The following is a 26,694-nucleotide window of genomic DNA, read 5'->3' on the forward strand; positions in this document are numbered from 1 at the left end:
CCCTAAAGATTTAATTATTTGAGAGAGAGAGTGTGTACACACATGGGGGAGGGGCAGAGTGAGAGAGTAAGAGATAATCTTAAGCCAGCTCTTGCTGAGCACAGAGCCCCAAATGGGACTCCATCCCACCATCCTGAGATCATGAACTGAGATGAAATCAAGAGTCTGACACTTATCCAACTGAACCACCCAGGTGTTCCAACACAGTTTTCTTTTGTTTGTTTTTAAAATTTATTTATTTATTTGAGAGGGGAGGACCAGAGGGAGAGGAACAAAGAATCCCAAGCAGACTCTGCACTGAATGCAGAGACTGCCACCGGGTTCAATCCTAAGATCACGACTGGAGCGAAAACCAAGAGTCAGATACTCAGCTGACTCTGCCACCCAGGCAGCCCAAACACAGCTTTTTTTCAATAACACTTAATCATAGAACACTATGTAATAACATCTTTACCAATATAAATTAAAAGGTAATGGTGCCAGAATTCAATATCTGGCAAAGTTATTAATGTGTGAAGCCAACAAAAAAGACAACTTCATATGTGGAAAGGCTCAGAAAATATAGCAGCCATTCAAATATCTTTCCAGAAAAAAAAAAATCTACTTTAAGCGAATGCAAAACAATGGCATGGGAATGGGAGATTAAGGATTAACTATGAGAAAATTATTATAAGAATCAATTAGCTAATATTAAAATTAGAATGCTATACCTAAATACCAGTAGTTCTATTAGATAGACACACAAATCTGATCACCAAACATAAGGTTTTAAAGTAATAGGGATAAGTTAATAAGTAATAGGGATAATTCAAAAGGAAGGAAAGAAAACAAGAGTTTAGGTTTATAACACCAATATAAATTGACAATGGTTGGGAAGAAAGACATAAAAGCAGCAATCCCTGTATTTCCAGGTTAATTGCTTACAATTTTAAGGTTAGCAGCAGTTGTACTAAAGTCTGTATGTCTTCTAAATGACAGACTGTTTCCAAATCATTGTAGAAAATAAGTTAAAACAGATCATACAAGCAAAAAAAGTTTTTTAAAGACAAGAAACACAGACACATGTAGAGGAGATATGACAAAGAAGGTAAATAACTCACAGCCCCTTACTGAAAGAAATTGCATGAAGGACTGCACAGCTGGTACTTAAAAGAAATGTTAGAGGCAGCTCTTATTGCAGAGCAGAAACAAAAAGGCATACTAATTTCCTATTTAGCACTTCCATATAATGTAAACCTGCTTCTTCTACTGTAAAGTATAGCGGTTCATGGCTCTTATAAGGCTGACCCTTGAATGTTGTGAATTTGACAATTTCAATTTCAATCTCAATCTCAGTATCTTTTTCCTGCCTTTACTCCTCCCAAACACTCAGCTTGGATCTCATTCCCAGAGGACTTTGCCTTCTCTTGGTTGTAGATTATGGTATAGAGGAAAGTGAGTTTTGGGATTCAGGGTAATCAAAATGTCGGTCCAGTCTCCATCGTTTTCTAACTTATCTTAAACATGTATGCAATTCTTTCTAAGTCCAATTTTCTCCTTCTTAAAATTAAGGTAATATACCCTCCAAAAGATGTTGTGAGAATTGAATGAGTGCTATCTCAGTATCATTTCTCAAACGTGGTGGTTGATGAGAAAAATGTATTAAGCGGACACTGGCCCACGGGGAAGATGACAGAGTAGGAGAACACTAAGTTTGCCCCAGCCTACGGATACAACAAGGTAACACTCACAAGAGCATAAAAACTCAGCGGGGAGCCTGCTTCTCTTCTGCCTGCCGCTCCCTCGGCTTATGCCTGTTTTCTCTCTCTCTCTCTCTCTCACTGGAAAATAAACTAATAAAATCTTGGGGGGGGGGGGGGAGACTGGCAGAACAAACTCCACAACTAAAGGCAGAGAAGAGGCCACATTAAAGAAGGTAGGAAAGGTGAAAATGCGAGTTGGAAAAGGACCGTAGATGTCTGTGGTGGGAAGGGAGCCCGTGGCGCAGAAGGGTGAAAAACAGACTTTCACACCAAGGAGCCCACAAACCAGGGAGGGTGAAACCCTGTAATATTTGCTTTTGAAAGCAAGAGGGGCTGAATTTCATGAGTTCTTACAACCAGCAGGACATAAAGCCTGGAATTTTAAAAATCAGTAGGTTCAGCTCCGGTAGAGCCTGGAGGGCATTAAGAAGCAGAATTTCCAAACTTAAAGAGAAAGCATGACAAACAGCCCTTGCAGATAGAGCACAGAACCAGCAGTTTCAAAAACATGGGGTGCGGGTGGGGTGCAGATGGTAGGAAGAATGATTTGCTTATCTCAGAGCATAGCCAGGAGAGACAGGAATCATGGGGAGACTCCTCCAGGAGCAAAGCAGCTAGCAGGCTCCATTTCCCTCACCAGCCCCCACCATAAACAATGGCCACCTGCAGGAACTAGCACTGACACTTGCTACTTAACTTGCTTACATAAATCACCCCCCTCCATACCCCCTTAAACGGAAGGGATCCGTCCTTCCCACTCACACTCACCTTAGTCCCCACACTGCGGGGCCCCTCCCCCGGAAGACCAGCACAAACCCTGCCAATACCACACCTGCCAAACCACTCATTTTGCAGGACCTCAGTTCCCGTGGCAGAGGGTAAGTCTCACTTCATAACATAACAGGTCACTGGATACTTTGTTAAAACACACCCCACCCCTTCTGGGGACCAAATACTTCCCACACTAGGCAGAGAGAGTCTCTGAAGACATCTGGACTGAAGGAAAAAGAGGTCAGTACTCAAAAGCAAAGCACATGCAATACACGTAGGAGATACTTCCAGAATTCCAGGCCCCGGAGAACAGGGGACATCACACTGCAGGGCACTACAAGACCTCTTCGTCATAAGGCTACTTTCATTAAGAGCAAGAGAAGTAGCTGACTTTCCTAACATGGAGAAGCAGACACAGAGAGACTAAATGAGAAGACAGAGAAATATGTCCCAAATGAAAGAACGGGACCAAAACACAGCAAGAGATCTAAGTGAAATGGATATAAGTAATATGCTTGATAGAGAATTTAAAGTAATGATCATAAAGATACTTACTGGATTTGGGAAAAGTATGAGTGTGTAGAAGTTGAGATACATAGTAATCTGCGGGGCAAAATCGGAATTAGTTCATTAAATTACAGACCTTAGAAGTTTTCTTGCTAAGGTTTCCATTTAACTCTCCCTAAGTATATTCTCCTGCCCTTAAGGTATTATTAATAACTTCATTATCTTCCCTGGGAATGAGTTCTTTCCCAAAAGCATCTAAACTCGTGCAGTGGAAGCAAGGGTTCCAGATAAAGGCTTAACCTGTACTTTTTCTCCCTGTTTAGTAATGAAGTTTCAGAAATTCCTTATAACTGTAGAGAAACACATAAGATATCCTCCCAATAAGGAGAGAAAAAAATAAGTCTTGGTGTGGTTTCTAACGTCTATACTTTTTCTGATAAGTGGATCAATTGTTAGAGAAAAGAAACAGGATGAGCACTGATTATGAGTAAGGCTTGATCAGAAATGGCATGGTGACAGCCACGGAGGAAGACAGGTAAAAGCAAAGAGGGTGGTGGTGCTCTGGGTCTGAGAGGCAAAAGATGACCTGAGTCCAGTCTGGGATCACTCTAGGGTAGAGGAGATGTCCAGGCCATGAACAATGGGAAGGACTGCGATGAACAAGATACTCCTGCAGTGACCCCAGCTGAGGCCAGTATAGAGGGCCCACCCCTGCATTCTAGTTTAGAAAAAGCACCTGCCTCTCACAGTGATTCTCCGGTCACTGCTTCCAGCACGCTCCATAATCACCATTTGGCCCTGGAGAATATGCAGGTCCACAGCTACACTCCTGGACACCTAATGGAAGAAGGGAGACACACATCAGAGCTACTGCTTCGCCTTCCAGATGGTAAGACTGTCCAGAACCTTAGGGCCAGACTCAGGACACTGGTGTACTCTAAACCAAGGGCAGAGAGGAATGAAAACCGTGACTATACTCTTATAAGTGGACAATGGAGAGTACTCTTCCTCTTCCCCATGCCCTTATGTAAAGTCCTCTAAGCCATTCAGGGCAACCCCAAATTCTCTGATGAACACAGCTTACACTCAATCTGGTCTCCCTACCTCATATTCAATCCTTCTTCCAGTTGACAGGCTTTAAAATACTTGATGCTCCCAAACATGCTCCCTCTGTCTTCTTTCCTCTGGGCTAAGTTTCCCCTGATCCTTCAATTAAATAATAAGTATGCCTGAATGAAGCCATTTGAAGAAAATTCCCAACAGCCTCATTGAAGCAGGGAACCCCATCTGTAACCATCAGTGTAAACATTAAATAGGGAAATCCCTTTGATACTGTCTACAAGACAGCCATCAACACAGTGGGCTCTCTTAAACAAAGTCATCAGCATTGGAGTGATGAGGATTACACAAATTAAAAAGCGGCACCCAAGTGAAAAAAAAAAAAGTTTGTTTGTTTTGTAAGTAAACTGTCTGGAATTGTTCACAGTGATATGCTAGACACTGGTCTCAGTGTCCGTGAAATTATAAGCTCTTTGAGGCCAGAGCCAGGATTTCCTATAACTCTGCAGTCACTTTCTTATCACTTTTCTTTCCTTCCAACTTTCCAATTTCTTCTCACTTTCCTACCTTGCTCAGACATGGACACACAGTTTGCACTTGGTATATTCTTAACAAGATGTTTGTGGATTGACTATATGATTGGTCTTTATTCCATCATCTTTAAAACCCATAGGATAGAAGTGTCTACCAAAGCCTGCACTGGGGTATACAGTTTGTACTAGGAAACTTGACATGCTGAATGGTGGAACTCCGACGGAATAAATTCATTTCTCTGCATAACAAACCAATTCACTTATTTCCACACAGCCCTCATGATACTACACCAATTATTTGATGGACACTGCAACTACAGACCTGAAAATGTGAAACAACTTTAATTGAAGAGTGTCTTTGAATTCTGCTTTCCAAAAGGATCTATATGATCAATGAGATAACACTTGTAGAAAAATCTGACAAGAGCAACTAAGGAAGAAACAATTAGAATAAATTCAAATGTAGTTACTGATCATAAAACTAATTTAACCATTAGCATCATTATTTATTGAAGAGATATTTATTTATACCTGCTGTGTGCCACATTATTAGCCTGAAACCCTGAATAAGATTACTCAACTATTGCTAATTATTGCTAATTATAATTAGACTATTGGTACAATAATTCTACATTCGAAAAATAAACTCAAAATCTCAGTTACAACAGCAAATATGTATTTTTCTTGGGATTGAGCCCTGCATCACCACCACCACCACCATCATCACCACCATCATCATCATCAGGATCATCCTCATGATCATGATCATGATCATCATCATCATCATCGGGCTCTCTGCTCAGCAAGGAGCCTGCTTCTCCCTCTCCCCCTACTTGTACACTCTTTTTCTCTCTCTCTCTCTCGCTCACTGTCAAATAAATTTAAAAAAAAATTATTTTTAAGTTACCAGATAATAATAGATACTTCTAACTGTGTAGCACGAATTTCACTTATGATCTCTTATTTTCTTTTTCAGTGAAAGAGTACTACCTGGTCTTGACCCCAACTAATAGCTGTAAGCATACATTTTCAGCTCTTGCGGCATCCTGCTGTTCTATCATCTCCATTGCACTAACAGACCTCCCTCATTTAATCCACTTGAAAGACAAACAAAGAGACTAGGCATCAGAATTTCAGCTCATCTAAGGTTTACTAAAATGAATGGAGCCACCACAGTCAATAGATTATTAAGCAACAAATGTAAATTTTATACAGGGTTACAAAGAGCAACCCTCTTCTAAACTGTAGAAACCATGTATCTGAAATACTCTTCTGCAAACACTGTGTTTAAAGGCTTTGTATTGATACCTACTTGATAATGTTAATGCAAAAAAATCAAGATTTGGTGTCTCCAACTACAGAGAAAATAGGAAGCGGACTCTCCTGAGAGCAGTGAATTTGGCAAATACCCTTTATGTTAGGAAACCAAGCAAGATATGTAGTATAGAAGCAATGTAAATCAGTTGCTCAGACGGTCATGGAAACACTGTAACTATTATGGTTAGCATATAAGGATGAAAAACGAGATCACCACACCATTTGTCTTAAAAAATTTTTCTCTCTTGAACAATAATATTCTAATGCCTTTATTGCTGAAATATAATGCACTCCTTTTTATCCTCACTCAACAGTGTTTCAAGAGCGTATGCAATTAGAGACAGACAGGCAACCATAAGTGGTAATGGGGAGAATGATCTTTTATACATTTAAAGTGTCAAAGAAAAAAATGACTTAAGTTTTAAGATTATGTTGATTGGGAAGTCTTTCTCGGTTATAAAGGAACATATTTAAAACAGTAGGTTACATTTAACAGTTTTCAAATGTGATTATGCTAAGGAACAATTATACAAAACAAGTCTCATCTTCCATATATAGGGAAAGATACCTTTTGCTAAGGTATCTGGAAAAGATGCTTTAGGTTTTGCCTTGCAGTGCAGCTAGTATATGGTGTGATTCATGAGTAAACAATATCCTGAATAAGGCTTCGCTATTATATATGCCACTTATGCTCACCCCGAAGAGACATCAGAATTTTAATAAAACCTGAATCAATATAATAAGAAATTAGCACTGGCCAAAAGTCTGCTTGTCATTTTTTCAGAAATAGATAGCTTCAGGATGCTTACTTTTTCTACATTTTGATGAATTCTATTCACAATCGTGTTTTCTACTACTCTGGGCCAAAGTTCCAGTATTGTTTTAATCTTTAAAAGAGAATTTGAATTCCATTATTCCAAATTGATTATTTTAATCTCTTCCACACTTACTAGAAGAATGGAAGTATCCACCCAGAACATACATTATTATATATTATTATATATCACTGATGTAATCTAGAATCTAGGAATCAAGTCCATTATTATACTTTTTTTCTGGAACAAATTACCATATGGCATGTATAAGCTATATGTATCAAATTAAAAAGTTGTCCTATGAATTCTTTGGTTAAGAAATTTCTAAATGTGAAATTAGATGATTTAATAATATCAAATGTAGATAACAGATCACTTAAAACTTCTTAGGGAGTAAGTTCAGAAGTAGGGTTATATAATTTTAAGAAGACAGCAAAGAAGCCCACAAGTGTTTGGTTCTTTGATTGGATAAAAAATACGATAAAAGTCAAATACTTAACAGCTTTCAAACTTATTTAAAAAATAAAATGGGGTGGAGCATTGAAACTGAGAGAATTCCTTGTGTTGGCTTCTTAATACTTTTATCTCTTCATGCATTCATTCATTAATTTAGTCAATACTTATTGAATCCTTACTACAGCTAGCACCTGACAGAAGTTTCAAAAAACTAAGCAAATAGCATTTTCTCAAATTATTGCATGTATGTAATTATATATAACTATATATGTATAAAGCACTATTCTTACATTCCTTATATTCCTATGTCTATTCATAAAAATATAAAACATATATTGGTCTAATTAGCCAGCTGGGGAAGTAAGCATGAATAGAGTCTGGTACTATACTTCCCCTACCTAAGAGAAAAAGCTTTAGAGCTGCAGTCTCCCCGGGGGAGACGCTGTCACATATGCCTTTCTGGGAGGGATTAAGAAAGCCAGAGCAGCTGGGACCCATTTTCAAATATAAAACTGACATGAAAGGCTTTACATGAATGACTAAAACTCTAAGTTGAGATAAGCTGGAAGAGCCTAAGAAAGGGATGCATTAGTCTTGGTGTTAAACCAAAGAAAATTGATTAGATCACAAAATGGACAGGTTTAACTTATGATCCTATAAGCCCGGGCAAATGAAAAACAAAGATCTGCACCCTTATTTATCAGTCCTCTTACATACCGTACTCAGAAGATGGTAATAATTAAAGGTTATATAAGAAATGTCACAGGCTGAACTAAAATAATCAAGACAAAAATTTGTTGACATCTTTCACTTTTCAAATTTTTAGAAAATTTTCTGTACATGCCATTCTTAAAATGTAAAAGATCAGTAGCTTTTTTGCAAATACAAGGTAGTATTTGCCATTTTGTGTTCCTTTGTCATCTCCTACTGGGAGTGCCTCTTCATTGGTTAAGTGGTACTTTTTCTTGAAGATTTTCATAAACAAGAGCAGTTTAATATCAACTTACAATAGGATATTATATTGTATTCTTAGATATCAAAGTGTATTCGTCCATAGTTTAAATCTGGGTTATAGTCAAATAAGATTATAAGAGTCCTGGGAGTTTAGAGTAGGATCAAATTAAACTGAAAATAAAGAGCTAATCCTATTTTATTTTCCATCTTTCTATAAAGAATATCAAATGATGATAGTGATGATTAAGTTTCTAGACATAGGGAAACAGCACTATGCAATCATGCTTTGATGTTTATGAAGTGTCAGTTTCTAAAATAAATATAGATAGAAACCTACCAGTTAACACTAGTGCTTGCTACCATTACATTGCAGAAGTATATAGAATTAGTAAAAATAAAGAAAAACAGTATATTGCTTAATAGTTGACAACCAGAAACATTTGCTTCTTCAGCTTTAGCTGATTCTAGTCAAATACAGCCTTCTACTGGGCCTGGCTCCAGATTTCACATGGCAGGAAGACCATAGCGCTACAGATATCATTTCAATATCGCAACTTCCGGATTCTGAATTAAAGGCATCTCTACGTTTGTATCTTTAGGGTAAATACCCAATAGTGCAATTGCTGGGTCATAGGGCAGTTCTATTTTCAACATTTTGAGGAACCTGAGTGCTGTGAAGTGTGTAAACCTGGTGATTCACAGACCTGTACCCCTGGGGATAAAAATATATGTTTATAAAAAATTATATAGAAAGGCATTTCTAGATTCCACACATTTCATTTATTTAGAAAAATTAATGTTACATTGTTGTTTTTTGATGGTAGTAATATACAATTCTCATTTTCTCTAAATTTTTCTTTGTCTAAAAAACCAAAGAAACATTCTCATTCATGAAGGAAGTAGAATTACTCATGTTAGTGTTTCTAGAAAGCCTACTCTCTTGCCCTTTCTTCTACAGGTTACAATAAATTTGAAAAACAGATAAAGCAGACTAAACAGGGATCAAAATAAACTATGAAATGTGTGTGGAACTTTCTGGTATTGGCTGCATTAGAGCAATAGTAAAGATCCCTAATAGTGGTCCCACTCTTTCCCAAAATTTAGACCTTGGGTCCTATCTCAGAGAAGACTAAATCTATAAAACTCTCTTACCCAAACATTAGCATGGAGCATCATGGACTCTATTATGCCCTGTGGAATGCCAGAGAGAGGATGTGCACAGTTACTTCACCCACTGAATACCATGAGCCAATGAATGACTTCTTGCCCCATCCAACATGTCATTCTCCTTCCCATGGAAAGAAATCAGTATGGTATACAGAGAAAATAAGCACATTTTCCTTTCAACACTGTCTTCCTCTCAAGAAAATCAGAAGAAATGACTAAGTAGTCCCCCAGAAACTAATTTTATGGAAATATAATGTTTTCATATTATTCGTGTTCTCTTAAAAAAAAGAAACTGTCGTTTTGCCATAATACTTTCCAAAATTAATAGATTACACAAGATCATTTGGCCAGTTTCTCTCCCTTCTCCAGTGAAAGTCACTAACAGGATGATAAAATCAGCCATCTGTTCTATTGACTTGATAGAAAGTCATCATAGATGTACAGATATAATCAATTATATAACCTCACATGTGCTTTTGAGTATTTGTCTAATGAGAAACTTGGTTAATGGCAGCTGAGGTGATCCTGAGAGACACTGCTCCATGTCATCATGTTGGAGGAAGCTCTCTTACAAGGTTATTTCATGCATACAATGGAGCCACAGGCAAGGCTCTGTTCTCATAGACTTTCATTCTGGAAGGTGCCTATAGTCAATAAGCAAAAGAAATTCTTAAGTGAGACAGTTTTATGAAGTGATAGGTATAAAGGAAGATACTGAACCTTGATGTGTAATAGTTACTGGAGATCACCAGCTAGAGATAGGAGATGGGGAGGATGTGGATTTAGTGGTCAAGAAAAGCTCTCTGAGGAGAAGCTATGTGGTCTGAGACCAAAATTAAAAGGAGCCATACAGACCTGAAAAAGAGTAAGTATGTTAAAGGTCATAAGACACAAAGTTTTAGGGCGCCTGCGTGGTTCAGTTAAATGTCTGACTCTTGATCTCAGCTCAGGTCTTGATCTCAGGGTCATGAGTTCAAGCCCCACACGGAGCTCCACACTGAGCTCCACACTGGGCATGGAGCTTACATTATTTAAAAAAAAAAAAAAAAAAAGACAGCATTGAAAAAAAAAAGACATTATTTTAAAAAAAGGACAGCATTGAAAAAAAAAATGAGAAGCTACTGTTTCAGCTTTTATAGGATCCAACCTATTTCATTCCAAGAAAATTATTCCATACAATGTTACCATACAGTTCAACAGCTTACTCCTTTGTAAATAACACATGGTAAGCCAGTGGGAAATGGCACAGAACTAATGATGAATCCTGTGGTGCAGATCCATGATAAGGGATGAATGAATGAACATATAACCATTGCCTCCTAAATGCGAGGCACTGATAATGGTTCTTTTATATTCTGCTCACTTTGAACAAATACATCTTTCTTCATGTAGTAAATTTGTATTAAGTTCCTCTATGCGCCAGGCACTGTATTCAGCTTTCAATTAAAAAATGAACCTGACACAGTACTCCCTACAGTGGACTTATGCTCGTTGGAGGTTCAGTTGACAACTGAACCAACAATTGTGATTTGGCTCAATCAGTACCATCAAATGAGTAAAACTGAGGTACTAGAGGTGCACATGAAGTTGATTTTAGGCTACTTGATTTTTAGGAAAGGGTCAAGAAAAGCTTCCTGAGATGAAGGAACATTTAAACAGGATGTTACGGATATGGAAGGAAGAGCCAGGCCATGTGGCTGAATGTAGCCCAGAGAAAAAAAAGAATTACAAGTTCTTCTCCACGTCTGGAGCCATTGAAGGAAACTGTCAAGAGATAAGACTGCCGAATCAGCAGAGGCAAATCGCATAGAACCTTGTCTGCTGAGCTAAGAAATTTGGACTTTATGTGGCAGCAACCAGGAGCCACTAAGGAGCTTTAAGTGGGGAAATGACATGACAGATTTGTGAGTTTTTAAAAAATCTCTCCAGCTTCGATGTGGAGATTTCAAGGTGGGGAGGAGAAAAAGCCAGTTCAACACAAAGTGAACAATATCCATTCGAGTAGTTTTGCTATGAAAAGTTGAACACCCCCAGTGAGCTGGATTTCCAGCCAAATCTCTCAGTGTCCTGCTTTAAATGAGCTTAAACCTTACTTACAAATTTCACTCACATTTTTAATACTCAGGTGGTGAATTTAATCATATAAGGTTGCACTGTATTACTTACTTCATGTATTTTGAAATGTGAGTTTTTCATTGAGTCAGCATGGCTATATCACTTAGCTCAGGAAAACATGTCAATCCTTATGCCCCTCAAAACTGCCATTAACACGCATGACATCAAATTTTTCTAGGTGATGTGAAATTAAATCGCGACTCTTTGCAATGTATTCTAATCAGCTCCTCCATTAACTGTTTTCAAATGGTAATCGACTCAGCTCCAAATGAACAGTTACATACTCAGCGGCTCTATGAATTCTATGAATGCATAAGCCATAACAAGTTTAATTATATTACTTTCAGAAGTCATTTACAGCAATTGAACAAACTAAGAAAAATTCCAAGATTCTTGTGTGACAGCGTGATTAAACAATATGAACTGCAGACTCCAGTTTATATTGTAAAATTTAGTTAAGATATATTTCCTGAGAAAAGGTCTTTTTGGAATATAGATATTATTCGGTTTAAGGCTTTATAACTTTAAATTATGGACCACCAGGCAAAATTATCAGATGATAATACATTATGTTCTGTTACGTACTATATCAAATAAATTTCTCTAACAGAGAGAAATCCCCTCTTTAAATAGGGAGCGAGGATTCAATGTCTGCAGTAAAAAAGACTGCTTGGGAAAAGATAATCCATATTTTTACAGTACCTACCACGTGCCAGGTGCTGAGCTAGGGACTTTATGTATTTTGACCTATGTCATCTGTTTCATACTGAATATTTGATAGAAGAAGCCATCTTCCTCTAGTCGGAATTCCTCAATTTCAAGTAGTTAGGTAGTTATAAAAGAGACCAGCAGCATTTCAAGTACCCATTGCTGCATAACATACCACCCCCAAACTTTAGGAGTTTAAAATAACAACCACAATTTATCATCCTTCATGATTCTGTGAGTTGACCAGAAAGTTCTGCTCTGTGGTGAGGTCTCAGGCACTGGGTTAGTTGGAAGGTTTATTGTAGCGGCTCACTCCCATAGCAAGGGGTTGGTGTTGGCAGCTAGCTAGGAGCTCTGTTGAGAATGTTGGCCAGAGGCTGTGGTTCTTTCCTTTGGACGCCTCTCTATATCCTTGCTTGGATTTCCTCGTAGCATAGGAATTGTGTTCCAAGAAGAAACATTTTAAGAGTTAGCATTCTAGGAGTATAAATCTGGCATGCAAACACTTTTTGTGGTAGGCAAAATAATGCCCCCCACAAAGGTAACCAAGCACTAATCCCTGAAGCCTGTAAATATGTTATCTTCATAGCAAAAGAGACTATAGATGTGATTAAGATAAAATGGAAAGATTAGCCTGGATTATCTGGGAGAGATAAATAGTCATAAGACTCCTTATAAGAGGGAGGTAGGAGTAAGACAGATTTGAAGATGTTATGCTTTGAAAATGAAGGAAGGGGCCCTAAGCCAAGGAATGCAGGCAACTTCTAGAAGCTGGACAAGGTAAAGGAACAGATTTTCGTCTGGGGCCTCTGGAAGGAATGCAGTCCTGCGGACACTTTGATTTTTAGCTCAGTGTGACTTCTGACCTATAGAACCATAAGATAATAACTTTAAGCCAGGAAGTTGGTGTAATTTAAAATAGCAATAGGAAATTAATACATTTGTCAAGCTTCTGCTTTGAACCCATTTGTTAACACTCAATGGCTAAAGCCTAGAGTCACTGGAAAAAAATCATGGAGACATGGTTTGTTGTAACAGTATACCACCACAGTGACAATCCAACCCAAGTACTAGTTTCTTCAAAATAGATCCTGTGATTTAGTCTTCTGTTGTTGCTGTAAAAAATTAACACAAACTCAGTGACTTAAAACAACAGAAATATATGATCTCACAGTTTCTGTAGGGTATAAGTCTGACATGGGTATTATCAACGAATAATCCAAATGTTGGCAGGGCCGCACTCCTTAGCAGGAGCTCTGCAGAAGAATCTAATTCCAAGCTCATTCATGCTGTTAGCTGAATTAAGTTCTTTGGGGTTGTAAGACCGATGCCTCCATTTCCTTACAGGTTGTCAACCAGGGGCTGTCCTTCTTTAAAGGCTTCTCTCCAAGTTCACATGCGACCCTTAAATCTCAGAACCATCAACAGCACACTTGGAATTCTCCTTTTCTGCTGCTACATGTTTCCCCAGCTGTAGAAAGTTCTCTGTTCTCAAAGGATCATGTGATTAGATTGGCCCCACTTATGGCCCCTATCTTAATAGCTATAACCTTAGTTACCTCTACAAAGCCCCTTACCTTTTCCATGCAAGATAACATATTCACAGGTTCCAGGGATTAGGGCACAGACATTTCTGAGGGTCATTATTCTGCCTATCATCGTTCTCCAAAACTGAAACCTCTGTGACAAGGAGAGGTTAGAAGTACAGCATCAGTCTACTCTGTGCCTTGTCTAGGAAAAAACCCTCAAAGGAGCAATTAGCATAGATAAATGCATCATCATTCTGCTGTTCACTAGCTCCAACAGCATTTCCAGGAGACAATTTATTTGAGATGTTACTCCTCCAAAATTAGTCACAGTTGGGTATTTCATAACCAGCTCTGCTCCATCATTAAAGGGCAAGTCTTCTGAAAAAAAGCAGCAAAGCTATTTTTACAATAACCCCATAAGCTGCCTTCCTTGACAATGAAGAACAACCTGAAAATAAATTGATTCAAAATTACCTCATCACATCGTATAATAAAATGTGTACCCATAGCAGTGGATACCTCTCACATCCCTCTTTACTCTCCAAAGATTCTGCACTTTTTGTTTCTGTTGCAAATCTACTAGTGGCTTTTTCATTGTCAAACGCAATGTAATTAGAGGCTCTGTGGTGTGAATTCACCACATTCTCTGTGGTGAGATATGATTATCCTATGTTTTAAAACATGTATCTCTTACTTACAGATGCATAGAGACTAAGATGAATAGGTAGGTAGAGACAACAACACTTTTAAAAAAATCCAAATGCCTTGTTGATTCATCTCAAAATACTAATTTTTAAAATATTGTATTGGACTTGGGGTGCCTGGCTGGCTCAGTCTGTAGAGAATGCAACTCTCAATCTCAGGGTCATGAATTCTAGCACCACATTGGGCATGGAGCCTACTTAAAAATAAAATAACAAACTGAGGGTTTTGGAGGGGAAAGGGGTGGGGGGTTGGGGGAGCCCGGTGGTGGGTAGTCAGGAGGGCACGTATTGCTTGGAGCACTGGTGTGGTGCATAAACAATGAATTTTGGAACACTGAAAAAAATTAAATTAAAAGAAAAAACAAAACATTATTTTATAAAAATGTATTGCATTGGACAACCTTGATAGAACAAAGCCATAAGGAAGACAAAGCTTGGGAATAAGATAAAGAATATTGAGATATCCCAAGTGAGGAAAATTTTATCCCAACATCTTTGTTAATTAATTGTCCTTCGGGTAGGAGAAAAATCTATAAATGAGCTGGTGTAAGGAAAGGGCACATTACAGTCCCTGAAATCTTTTTACTCATGAGGCAAGCTTAAATTCTGCTCCTGAAAAAGAAAATTTCATAGTGCTGCCCCTACCACCAGCAATGCTAGACATAGCCTGGGGAATATTAGAACTGCCAGGGAAGAATTAAGTTTGGAAGCTTTAGCTGAACTTTATGCTGTGAGGTGGAAGGGAGCCTCCTTCTGGTCAATTACATAGAAGAGAATTTTGGTTTTTACCGAAAGTTCTTTGCCTATTTTACAGCTGGAATTGCAACCAGCTTCTCTTATTGGAAAAAGATTTGGCAATATTAATACAAGCAGAGCAAAGAAAATAATCATTCTGAACTAACTCAGGAGAAATGCCCAAACACACACACACTTCTAAGTAAAGGAAGCTCCACCCTGTTTCAACAACTAAATAATCATTTTACACAATAATCAAATTGCAAAGAAAGCACAGCCTACACATTTAATATGTTCTCAAGTATCAGACAACTTGGGACAAAGCCTACAAGCTAAATAATTTTCCAGTGAATTTTTCAATGACCTTTTCTTTATTAAAATATTCATTAATTTAACATAGTCTAGATGTAGACTTCTAACATATTTTTTAAAAACAAGGAATGCTTCACTAATTTGTGTCTTGTGCAAGGGCCATGCTCATCTTTAATGTATTGTTTCAATTTTAGTATATGTGCTGCCCAAGCAAGCACTAGATTTTTATATTTATTATAATAAATGTACTACAGGGGCATAAATCCTGATTCATATATTTTAATTTACAAATCCACCAGTTTGATTAATGGAGCCATTTTTCTCTACAATCATGTTAAGCTACATCCATAGCCAAATCCCTGAAGTAAATTATGAGCTCATTCAGGAAACATCCTGCCAAGAGAGTATTTGGCACACAGTAGGCAGTCAATAAATACTGAAAATGATAAACATTTATTCTACCAAAGCATACATAGTGGTATAGATTTTTAACCGCGTGTAAACTCTTCAATTGAAATGTTAACAACAGTCCAGTCAGTCCCACATCCAACACACCTGAGAATTGCTTTCCCTCCATTAATTGAAATACAGTCAGGAGAGAGACATTAATTAATATTAATCAAGCCGACCAGGAAAGTAAGGCAGTGCTATTGCCATTGTGTCCTGAGACCACAGAGTAATGATTTTAGAGTCCCTGCATTCTTTGTTCCCTCCGTTTATGCTGGTATTTAATTGTGTGTGATAATGTAGACATAATCACTGATCAAGAAAAATCAGGGTGGGTGGGGTTGGGTTCAGGTGTGTCCTTTTCCATAATCTGGAAGTCTTCCTCAATTCCCATTCACAGAATTGTGAATACTGAATGGGGGTTTGCCCTGTACCAGCTGCTGTACTAGGCACTTGATATATGGAAGTGAAAGGAGATGTGGTTCCTGTCCTCAAGAAGTTTATAATCTAGCCCACTTAAGTTGAAACTCCTAAGTGCAACACAATATTTTAAGTGCTGAGACAGAAGAATGAGAACACAGAGGGCGAAGCTGTCAGTGTGGAGTCATGTCTAGCAAAGAAAACCTAGAAGAAATTCTCCCATTGTACCTGAGCGCATCAGTTTCCTGCCACAAAAAGCATCTGAATGACTCCATCTCCTTGTGAGTGTTATAGGAAATGTTAAGGAATATCAAATGTAGGAGAAGGCGGCCCTGGGACAACCTGGGAAGGACTCACAGAATCACAGCATAGTTTGCAATAGGCCAGTCCTCCACCAGCTGGATCTGCCTGGGAGCAACTACCAGAATGTACTTTGCAGCTGGGTGCCCCATGTGGACACACCTGTACAACCTCATATACGGCCTTACACTGTAGATAGCTTTTCACCTTGGCTTTCATTCACCAACCTTAGGAATAAGCAAGGGCTTGGAACCCTGACTCACCAGGGCCAAAGCCTCCCTTTTCCCTAGACGGTCTTCCAAAGAGACTGTGTGTCCTATATAAACAGAATTTCTGAGGTTTATTTAGAATTCCCAAAGTAGTCTGAGTCCCGGAGACCCATGCACTCCCTCTCTCACCTGAAGGCCATCCCCAGGCAGCTATGACCATGACTGGGTGGGCATGTCATCTCCAGCAAGGACTATGTCTCCTACTTCCTCCTTGGCATCCTCCGCAGTTCCGGCCACGGTGCCTCACAGCTAGCTCATTAGATGATTGATAATAACAATCATGATAAAATAAACAACAACCACAGAAACTCTCCAAAGATGACCAGAATGGTAAAATCCCAAGATTTTGCCATGTGTTAGAGTTTATGTATAGTTGGTGGGCAGGATAACCTATTAAATACATCTATACTCACCTATTAAAAACCTTCTGTAGGTTTTATATTTCCATTCTCTCTTCCTCCACAGTATCACACATAATAGAGGGTCCGTTATCATGTGTGTTCTTGATTTGTGCTGCCCATGAAGAAACACAGAGGCTCCCGTTGATGCCAAACAAGGCATTTTATCTGCCTAACATAGGTCAACATATGGAGCAGATTCTACCTGAGGCCTGTCTGGGTGATATCCAAGACATTGTGAGACCTTATGTCCAATTTATCCAGGGTTCTGATTTACCAACTAATGTCCCAAGGTGAGGCCTTACATGGCCGGCCTGTGTAAATAGAGCCAGGCACAAGAACCCGTGGCCAGGAAGCAGAGGGAGGCCTTTGAGCTCACTGGGAGGCCACAGTTCTGTTACTTGCACCCTATTCTGGACCCATGAATCTTCTGTTTGTTGCAAGAGCTTTTATTTGGAAAATTCAGGGACAAAGGGTCTGTTTGCTTTAAGAAAAACAAAGAACGTGCTCAATAATTTATGGAAAGTTTTATTTGATTACTGGGTCAGTTGTTTAATTTTGCATATGTTCTCATGAATGTAACCACTGTGTTTTATGTGAGGATCATCTTGTAAACTAAATGCGCTGGCAGAGGAAAAACCTCTTCGCAGCACCCAGACATTAGGGAAACTACTGGAAGCCATGGAAAACACCTGTTATGCTTTCCTCCCCAGCTTTACAGCTAACCACCAGCAAAGTTATATCCTTGCTCATTCTCCTCTGCAGTGATTAACTCTTTTGTCGACCAATTACCTTCTGGCTAAATTTCAGTCCAAGCCCTTACCCTAGTGTTATTTTCTTGAAGAAAATATTATCTAACTTAGGAATGTTTCTCGTGTCTCATACGCTTAACAAATGGCAAACTAATAACAAAAACAGAAATGCTGTGTGTGTGCGTGTTCACATGTTCACTCACACGTGCATAGGTTGACATGCTTTGTTTCAAGGGGCCAAGAGTTAAGTGTATTTATAGGAACTTCAGAGCCTCTTATATTTACTTCAATCCTACGAGGGATGGGAGACCCAATAGTGCAGACAATTCCCATCTGAAGTTGCCATAATGATGTAAGTAGGTGCTGTCATTGAACTCAAGACAGCCTGTTTGGGTTTTGTAAGCAACCCTAGACACTGCAGTTCTCTAAGGTGGTTTTCAAAGAATTATGACAGCATTTCACGGCTACAGCTACCATGCGTGATTAGAACCTACCAGATGACATTGTACTGGGCATATTCTCTTTAATCTCTTTCCCACATTGCTGAAACCTTGCAGGACATATATTTTTATCCTTATTTTGTGGATCAGGAAACTGAACTTCAAGGAAGTTTAAAAGTGGAAAAGATGATATGTGAACCTAAATTAGCCTGACTCCAAGGTCAAGCTTTTTCCACTACATGCATAGCTATTGACTAAATACTTCTAGGATTACAGCCAGCCACACAACCTGCCTTTCTTCTCTCTTCTTTTTTGTTTTAAAAATTTTTAAATTAACATATAATGTATTATTTGCTTCAGGGGTACAGGTCTGTGATTCTTCAGTCTTCCACGATTTACAGCACTCACCATAGCACATACCCTACCCAGTGTCCATCACCCAGCCTAAGCCCTGCTTTTCTGAGCAGTTAATACTCGAGAGATGAATGTTACACATGTGGCTTTCCAGCTAGAAGTAGTCACAGTCATTTACCCACTCTGCTGAGCTAAGGCCCAGAGAGCATTGCTCCAACCACTTGATATCAAGAGAGCAGGAACAAGCTTTACTAAACACCATACCAATAAAGCTGCTCTTAGCCACTCCTAAGAAAAATCTGATGTGCATCACTCACTCAACAGAAATTTACTGAGGCACTCTCTGGACCAGACGCTGCATTATGTGCTGGACTTAAAACAATGGGTAAGAGATGGTGCCCACTCTCGAAACACTGGCCGTGTTAGGAAGACAGACTAGCAAAAGAACAATTTCTATACAGAGTGATCAAAAATTGCTGTTGAAACAAGCATGAGATTATTAGATGCAGAACAAGGGCAACCACTTGTCTTGAAGTGTTTAGAACAACTTCCAGGAGACAAATCGCATCCCAGCCGAGTTCTAAAGAACAAATAATTGGTGAGCCTGGCCATTGAAGTGAAGCAGTTAGCTTACCAGGCAGAAAGGACAGGATACACACAGACCTAAAAGTGAGAGGGAACCTGCATGTTCCAAATCTTCAAGGTCTCCTGGGTTGCTGGAGGGGTTAAGAATAGAGCATAAGGACACTGGACACTTAGAACAGATCATGAAGCTTCTGGTGAGAAAGAGTAGGGCTCCATCCTAGAGGGAACATATTCCCTGATTTAGATCTCTCAGCCATCCAAAGAGAGCCTCAGGGAGCTAGAACCATTGCTCACGTAACCCACCGTAGGAACAAAACACTACTCTTGTAAGATTTTTCCCTTCGTGCTCCTCACTCAGCTCTGAAGAGCGATTATGTGTTTTTCCCCTTGCCAGTGACATGACTCTCTAGCAGTCTCATGAATATTCATGAAAGAACTGGGGGAAACAAAGCAGAGGAGGGCTGGTGCCAAAGAGGGTGTCATTCATTCATTCATTGGTCCATTTGTTTGTTCGACCATTCGTTTTACCCAATACAGCAATAACAGTTTAAAGCTGGGGTTGCCAGTCTACCACGTGTTAAGTCAAATGTATCCTATCACTTATGCATTCTTTGTGACAGCTTTCACACTAAAAGAGCAGAGCTGATTTGTTGTAACAGAGACAGTATGGTCCACAAAGCTGAAAATATTTACTGTCTGGCCCTTTACAACAAAAGTCTGCTAACTCTTGCTTAGTTGATTTAAGTACCGACTCCGCCATTTGGGCTCTGAACCTCAGTTTCCTCTTCCCTGAAGCAGAGATGATAATTATGGTATTACCTAATATATTTTCTGTGAGGATTAGATCATTTTTATGTGTAAGGGACCCAGTGCAAAGTAAGCACTGATTAAATATTAGTTGTTGTTGTTTTTTCCTTTGCCAATATTGCAGGAATGGCTGGGAAATTGAACAAAGCCTACATTCCGGTCTCCATGGCTGCTGAGCTATTTGAAATGCCTGTTATGTTGACACATAGAGAATAGGGTATCCAGGTGCAGATTATGCAGGAAGAGTTAAGGCTGGGTATACACGTTGGGGAGTTAATCACATATGACATATTTAAAGCTATAGACCTGGATGGAATCACTGGAAAAAGCATATGTGGAAAGTAAAGGAGGGCCAGACACCAAATCCAGTTGAGGTTTGTCATCATAAATTTAAAGTTAGCCTAGTAAGCACTGTTACACTTTCTTCCAGCTACACTCAGTTGTACTGACTCAGTGATGGAATAGTAACAAAGCCGCATTTACTCAAGGTAGGAATTCTCCCAGACAAAAACAGTATGAGGAGTGGGTCAACGAAGCTGACTATGTATACATGGATATTATTTAACAATAGACTTAGAAATTTTAACCAGGTAAAGGTGGATGTTGTATAGTGAGATAACAGTAAAGTGAGTGGACTGGGATTCCCAATGGCATCCACGAATTACAGGAGGGGAGCACTCTCACTTACTTACACTAAGTGAACAGGCGAGGCAAGAAGAGGTGGTCAAAAAATAAACAGAAATAGTGATGAGGAGAGATTTAGCAAACTAATGGTTAAAATCTATAATGCATGGGGGGCAGGATGGGGAGGGAAGGAGATCACTATAAAAAAAAAGGGGGGGGGGATGCAAAGTATATGGCCTAATTCCATGTGCTTCAATGACCAGAGGGATTAAAGAGAAATGGAAGTAATGGTATAAAAGAAGTCTTAAAGAAAAAGGTGGGCACCTACCCCAAATAACTTCAGTCACAGATAAGCAACTAAGAGAGAAATGCTTACGTAGTAGAGGCTACATGTAAATAATGTAAAGAGAGTACATTACTAAGGTAACATTGGCTGCTGTAAGAATTAGATGAAACCCAAATGCTCAGTGGCTTAACTTAATAGAAATTTACTTCTTGCTCAGTAAATTCAATAGAAATGATCTCTTGGAGGAGGAAGGGCTCTTTTCAAATATTATCCAAATACTCAAGTTGATGGAGACTCTCCAATTTTCAACCTGTGGTTTCTCAGGCTGCCATGGGTATTGACATTAAGACAGTAACAGAGAGGGGGACAAGTACTGCATTACATCCCAGGCCGGGGAATGGTCCACATCATTTTATACCGTATGGTAATGCGGCTGGGAATGGAGTGTGTATTTTGTGCACAGAAATAAAAGGAAATAAATTTGTTGACTTGCAGTGGAAGTCTAGGGAACAGTTAACCAGGATACTTTGGTGGAAGTTTATCAGAAAAAAATCATAAATCATGGCATATTTAAAAATATCATGGACTCAGAAGTATTTGATTTAAAAATTTAGCTTTATTGGGATGCCTGCATGGCTCAGTCAGTTAAACATCCAACTCTTGGTTTCAGCTCGGGTCATGATCTCAGGGTGATGAGATCGAACCCCACATGGGACTCAGTGCTCAGCACAAAGTCTGGTTAAAAGATTCTCTTTCCCCCCTGCCCCTCCCCCTGCTCATTCTCTCTTTTTCTTTCTCTCTCAAATAAATAATAAAATCTTTAAAATATTTAGGTTTATCTTATATATGAACTTGAACAAGTCATGTAAACTTATTAATCCTTATTTATAAAATTGTGATAAATAGTAGTTCTCTTGCCCTAAAAGGTACTCAAAAATATCAAAATAGAATACCATGTATTAATAATATCTTATAAATTCTGAAGCACTGCATAAATGTCAGCTATTTTCATTACTACTGAGAATATAAACTGGAATCTGCCCTATTCTTGCTCCTTTAAGTTAACTACACATCCCTGTGCAAACTGGCATTATAATTCTATAAAAAACTATTTCAAATGCCTGCATTTCCTACCCAAATATCCTCATACATGCATTCCACTTGTCCACCTAAGTTCTGACTTTTGGCAAACCCAACTTCCCACTCCTCTAATTTGGTATTTCATTTTCTACCTATCTCATAATATTGAGACCCAAGTTCTGGGCTTCCATCTTGTTTTGCACTCTGACACATCTACAAGGCAAAATGCTATGCCTTCACAAAGAGTGACCCAGCTGCACTGCTCCATTTTCTGTTGACTACCTTTGTGCTTTTGAAAGATTCTTACCTAGAGTTGTGCATGCTGTATACTACACAAGCCTACAGGCCAATGTTCATGTAGTTAACCAAATTATTACAATGTTCTAGCAGATAGCAGATATTTGTCAAGACAATATTCCATCAGATAGAAGTTATGTGTCTTGAAGAAAAGGCCCTTTTCCTAGTTTAGGCTACAGTACCACATGGACTTATGGTGGTCCTTTATGTGAGGTCTAGTATTATCCAAATGTGAAGGAGAGTCATGTGATCTGTCTGGTAAGATTAAACACAAAACTCAAGAAGATTGCACCTAACAGGCTCAGAACTATGTCAGAGCCTTGTCTCTTGCAAACCATAGGTAAAAAAAAAAAAAAAAAAAAGTATTTACCAGTCCCTAATGATAGAGAATTGTTGATTAAAAGAGCAACACAACAAGTAAAACAGGTGTTGAAATTTGTTTTCCATGTAACTGTGTTCATTATTACAAAAAACCTATATTTAGATTTCCTATCTTAATGGGTTGGTTCTTTAAAGAACAAGCAAACAAAAAAAAAAAACCTTTGTTTCAAAGCCAAATTATCATCCACTCTATCACAGTTAAAGTAAAAACAATGAATCCAAGTGTCCATGCTTTTAGACCGCAATCCTCTTATCCTCTGGACCAAAATTTACATTGATGAGTCTATATAACTAATGTCCAGGATTCTCTGAGTTGAGAACCACAGGTAAATTCAGATATAAATATACATAGGAAACAGCAGCCAAAATATGCATAACCTAAGGGGAATGCCCCAAAGCAAATAAATACGGAACATGATTCAGCTTCTATGAATCTCCATACAGGTTAAGGAAATATACCTTTTCAATCTATACTAATCCATTTACTATGTACACCCTTTCATCTCTACCTATTCACCCATCTTTAAAGACACAGCTCAAAATCTACATTCTTCTTAAAAAGACAAATACTGGGAAAGAGACAAGATGGCAGAGGACTAGTGGACTGAAATGACATCAGGTCCTAGGAGCTCAGGTAGATAGTTGTCAAACCATTCCAAACACCTACAAACTCAATGGGAGATCAAAGAGAAGAACAGTAATTCTAGAACAGAAAATTGACCACTTTCTGAAAGGTAGGCTATGCGGAAAAGTTAATCCGAAGTGACGGGAAGATAGACTGTGGGGGAGGGGCTGGCTCCTGGCAAGCCATGCAGCAGTGCAGCACAAAATCCAAAACTTTAGAAGTCTGCTCCTTGGAGGGACATCGCTCCAGAGGCTAAGAAGGAGTGCAGTCCTTGCAGGGAGAGTGTGGTTTCAGAACCCACGGCGTCACAGAAGGATCAGGGGTGTCTGAGTGTAGCAAAGCTTTCAGGTATCAGAGCGAGGAAGCTGGCTACAGAAATGGAGCAAAGGAGTGAGCTCTCAGCACAGGATATCTTAAAATGTGATCCACAGCACGGTTAGGCCACTGCTCTTCGAGCAAGGACCACACAAGTAGCAGATCTAGGGAGTCTCAACTTCCTTCTCTGGAGGAAGGAATTGCTGGGTTCGGAGACTCCAAATGGAGCTGTGCGTCGGAGACAGAAATGCTTGATTGCAGGCTGGGTGAACTTGGAGTGCGGCTGGAGACCAGGGAGACAGGAGAGATTGACCCCTTTTCTCTGAGGGTACACTGAAGAGTAGGGACCCCAAGTTCTCAGCTCCTCCAGGCCAGAGATTGGGAGGCTGTCATTTTCATTCCATCCTCCAGAGCTCTATGGAAAGTGTTCAGGGAACAAAAACTCCCAAGACCAAACCCAAGCAGATTACTTAGCCCTGGGCCCCTGGCAAGGGTGGTGCAATTCCGCCTCAGGCAAAGACATTTGGGAACCAGTACAACAGGCTCCTCCCCCAGAAGATCAGCAAGAACCTCCAGCCAAGATCAAACCCACTGAGAGCAGAATTCAAAAGGTAGGGGACAGTAATGCATGGAATTCATAGCTATCTCTCCATGATTCTTTAGTCTTGCAAAGTTAAATTAAAAAAAAAAAATTTTTTATTTTCAGCATAACAGTATTTCTTGTATTTGCACCACACCCAGTGCTCCATGCAATCTGTGTCCTCTCTAACCTCCCCCCACCCACCTCCCCCACCCACCGCCCCTTCAAAACCCTCAGATTGTTTTTCAGAGTCCATAGTCTCTCATGGTTCACCTCCCCTTCCAATTTCCCCCAACTCCCTTCTCCTCTCTAACTCCCCATGTCCTCTATGCTATTTGTTATGTTCCACAAATAAATGAAACCATATGATAATTGACTCTCTCTGCTTGACTTATTTCACTCAGCATAATCTCTTCCAGTCCCGTCCATGTTGCAACAAAAGTTGGGTATCCATCCTTTCTGATGGAGGCATAATACTCCATAGTGTATATGGACCACATCTTCCTTATCCATTCGTCCGCTGAAGGGCATCTTGGTTCTTTCCACAGTTTGGTGACCATGGCCATTGCTGCTATAAACATTGAGGTACAGATGGCCCTTCTTTTCACTACATCTGTATCTTGGGGTAAGATTTTTTAATTTTATTTTTTTCTTATTCTAATTTTGTAAACTTTCCTCTTTCCTCTTTTAATGTGTTTTAACTAGTTTATCTTAACAATACTTTTCTAAAAATTTTTTTCAACCCTCATTATGATAGTCATATTTTATCCTTCATCATATTTAACTTTATTTAACCATATTAACCTTATTTTTTGTATACATATAGGAGGTTTTTTTTTTTATAAAAAATTTTTGGATACAATTTCTTCTAATAGATCAAAATATGCCATAATCTAGCACAGGGCTTTGTTCTAGTCTCTAGCCCGAGCACATTCTCTCCCCCTCCTTTTTTTTTTCCTTTTTTCTTTTTCCAAACAACTTACCGTATCAATTCCTTTTTAGAATTTTTTTTTTTAATTTTCATCTTTACAGTCATATTCCATCCCTTCATCGTGTTTTCCCTTATTTTTGTATATATATAAGTTTTTCTTTCTTTAAAATTTTGGTAGGTAGTTTCCTCTAAGACCAAAATATACCGAAAAGCAAAAGGATGGCTCTGTTCTATTCACCAGTCTAATATATATTAGACTGTTTTAAAACACACACACACACGTGTGTGTGTGTGTGTGTGTGTGTATATATTTTTTTTAAATGTATATATTTTTTAATTTCTTTTTAACGCCTTTCTTCTCCCCCTGGTTTGGGGTCTCCTCTGATTTGGTTAGTGCATATTTTTCTGGGGTCTTTTAGTATTTTATTCTCTCATTAATATATTCTTTTTTAAAAGATTTTATTTATTTATTTATTTGACAGACAGAGATCACAAGTTGGCAGAGAGGCAGGCAGAGAGAGGAGGGGAAGCAGGCTCCCTCCTAAGCAGAGAGCCCAATGCAGAGTTCAATCCCAGGACCCTGGGATCATGACCTGAGGCGAAGGCAGAGGCTTTAACCCACTGAGCCACCCAGGCACCCCTTATTCATATATTCTCATCTGGATGAAATGACAAGGTGGAAAAAATCCCCACAAAAAAAAAAAAGAAAGAGAGGCAGTACCGATGGCTAGGGAACCTAATCAATACAGACATCAGTAATATGCCAGATCTAGAGTTCAGAATGATGATTCTCAAGGTACTAGCTGGGCTTGAAAAAGGCATGGAGGATATTAGAGGAACCCTGTCTGGAGATATAAAATCCCTTTCTGGAGGAAAAAAAGAACAAAAATCTAACAAAACTGAAGTAAAAAAAAGGAATTAATGAGGTGAAATCAATGGAGGCTCTTGGGGTGCCTGGGTGGCTCAGTGGGTTAAAGCCTCTGCCTTCAGCACAGGTTATGATCCCAGAATCCTGGGATCGAGCCCCGCATTGGGCTCTCTGCTTGGCAGGGAGGCTGCTTCCCCCCCCCTCTCTGCCTGCCTCTCTGCATACTTGTGATCTCTATCTGTCAAATACATAAAAATCTTTAAAGAAAAAATAAAAAGAATGGAGGCTTTTACTACTAGGATAAATTAAGCAGAAGAGAGAATTAGTGATATAGAAGGCCAAACGATGGGGAATAAAGAAGCTGAGAAAAAGAGAGACAAACAACTATTGAACCATGAGGGGAGAATTCGAGAGTTAAGTGATACCATAAAACAAAACAACATTAGAATAATTGAGATTCCAGAAAAAGGAGAAAGAGAGAGAGGGGCAGAAGGTATATTGGAGCAAATTA

General features: G+C 39.0%; 1 pseudogene; it reads right to left on the reverse strand.

Annotated features, from left to right (window-relative positions):
• Positions 1-15,541: 15,541 nt before the first annotated feature.
• On the reverse strand, positions 15,542-15,642 carry LOC132021007 (U6 spliceosomal RNA; annotated as a pseudogene).
• Positions 15,643-26,694: the final 11,052 nt, after the last annotated feature.

Source organism: Mustela nigripes, chromosome 6 (genome assembly GCF_022355385.1).
Source record: "Mustela nigripes isolate SB6536 chromosome 6, MUSNIG.SB6536, whole genome shotgun sequence".
NCBI lineage: Eukaryota > Metazoa > Chordata > Mammalia > Carnivora > Mustelidae > Mustela > Mustela nigripes.